Source organism: Lepisosteus platostomus, chromosome 1 (genome assembly GCF_059453375.1).
Source record: "Lepisosteus platostomus isolate fLepPlt1 chromosome 1, fLepPlt1.hap1, whole genome shotgun sequence".
NCBI lineage: Eukaryota > Metazoa > Chordata > Actinopteri > Semionotiformes > Lepisosteidae > Lepisosteus > Lepisosteus platostomus.
In genome coordinates this window covers 37,977,433-37,979,578 of record NC_142611.1, presented here as the reverse complement: position 1 = coordinate 37,979,578, position 2,146 = coordinate 37,977,433, and the positions used below count along the sequence as shown (strand labels likewise).

The 2,146-nt window shown below is 45.2% G+C and overlaps 1 long non-coding RNA gene across 1 annotated transcript; it reads right to left on the bottom strand.

Annotated features, from left to right (window-relative positions):
* Positions 1-523: 523 nt before the first annotated feature.
* LOC148677911 (uncharacterized) lies at positions 524-1,610 on the bottom strand. Its single transcript, XR_015939730.1, has 3 exons — positions 1,432-1,610; positions 1,259-1,324; positions 524-1,154 (listed from the first exon to the last, which is right to left on the bottom strand). It is a non-coding gene; the product is annotated as an uncharacterized LOC148677911 (long non-coding RNA).
* Between the last annotated feature and the right edge of the window lie 536 nt (positions 1,611-2,146).

The following is a 2,146-nucleotide window of genomic DNA, read 5'->3' as shown; positions in this document are numbered from 1 at the left end:
GAAGCATCTCCTTTTACTTATTGCCTGAGCATACTCCAACGCGTGTGAAGTCTATAAACGATATTAATTTTAGAACTTAAACATACAGTATATGGCTGGTCTCGGTACTTTAAAGAAAACATACACACCGGTATTCCATTTCTCCCTAAACATTTTAAGCATCGAAGTCTTTAACTAACGCGATACCGGAGTCAACAAGCATACTTTTAGAATTTGATTAAAAGGGAATATAATATGGAATCGCGTATCTAAAGAATTTAAAGACCAGACAATCGCAAACTCGTTTTCAATAAAATTATTTTATTCATTCAGCAGTTTGTGAGAGGGACATCCAGCAGGGAGAGACACACACACCGGTTTTTATTGACAAAATTATTTTTTTTAAATTCCTCTTGTCTAACAGGAATGTTTTGTTTGTGGACAGACTGTTAGACAAGAGGAAAAGACCGCCTCCTCCTACGAAGCATTTCGTTGATCCGATCACGAATTCTTTTCCAGTCGTACGCAGCAAGGGTTGAGAATCTCCGATTCACCATCGTACTAATGGTTTCCCGGAGATTGCAAGGCAAGGCACTTTTGCCTCTGGACCCATCGAAATTTACAGACGTGGTCCACCCCCAGTAAATTTCAAAAGTCACAAGATTTCGAAACACGAGGGCGGCGTAGCGGTCGGCTCTTGCTTTCCCGTCTATGCCGATGCACTGCAAGTACAACCCCCCCTCCATCTCCTAGGTGATGGGTAGCAGTTGGACATCTGGGAGAATTATTCGTCCCACTGGCGTCTGTGAATTCCGCTGTGCTTCCTGGGGGGAGATAGCCGGCGGGGACAGCATCAACAGATTCCTGCGCGGTGGTGAACTGAGAGGCCGGGATGGAGTGTCCTGAGGCGGTGTGTGCTCTGCGGGGGGCAGAGCTTCCGCCAGGCATTGCAACCTGCGCGGCGGGGAGAGGCACTTTTCGGGAGACAGCTGCTCAACTGTTTGACTGCCGGAACATACTGTCTCCTTCCTCTGCATTTTCAGGAGTGTCTCTAGCCTCCCAATCCTCCCCAGTAATGCATCGTACTGCTCCCGCTGCTGCCGAAATGTCTCCATACAGGTGCTGCTTCTACAGGTTGGCACCCTGGCCAGTGGCCGAGAGCAGAGACCCACGGCCTGTGGCAAAATAACATAATTCATGTAAGAAATAAAGTCACACAGTAGTATTCATCAGTCGCGGAACAGAAGTCAAAATAAACTTTTCTTTTTTTCCGTCTTACCGCTTTCTTTTTTACTGTCCTGGTGGTAGATCGTTTCGCCCGTGCGGTGTTTTCTTGAAGAACAGGCTACGAAGAAATAATTATAATTGAATTTAAAATTCAAAACGGCAATAATACCTTGTAATATGCGCTGTAATCACGTATTTCAGATGAAGTCTGCTGTATCTGCTTACCCTTCGCTCTTTGGAAGCTGGGGCGGCAGAAGCACCCCGTCTCTACGGTGAGGTGCGCTGACAGCTGTGTGGTGTGGCGCAGTTGTGGCCTGGCACGGTGAAGTGCGCTGGCAGCTGTGTGATGCAGTGGTGGCCGGGCACGGTGAGGTGCGCTGACAGCTGTGTGGTGTGGCGCAGTTGTGGCCTGGCACGGTGAAGTGCGTGGTCGGTACCCGACCACCACTGCATCACACAGTAACCAAAATCCGCAATATGGAAACAGAACCTGTGTAATTGTTGATAGATGATGTACTCGTAACATTTTTTCAAGACGAACTACAACATTTAAAAAATGACTGGTATGTACTTGATATCTCTAATCAATCCACGGGTCCCAGCACAAAACGAAACTAAAATGCATACCGTTTCGCGCTTCTTATTAGTTGCTCAAAAGTAATTTGACCGTATGAAATGCATAATATAAACCTAGAAACATATACGTGAGCAGTACTTAAGCACTGTAGTATCGGTGTTGAGACATACCTCTCAAATACTGTAAATCAAGTTAAAAATATCTCAAGACCGATTCTGGTCGTAATGAAACCATGTTTCGTGTATGTTTTCTTTTTCATCTTGAAATAACTCATTTCTAAATACCTTTTTCACTGTTAACATCTTGCAGGAACTTTGCGACAAAATATACACTCTGACAGTTCATCCTGCTACCAACATTAAA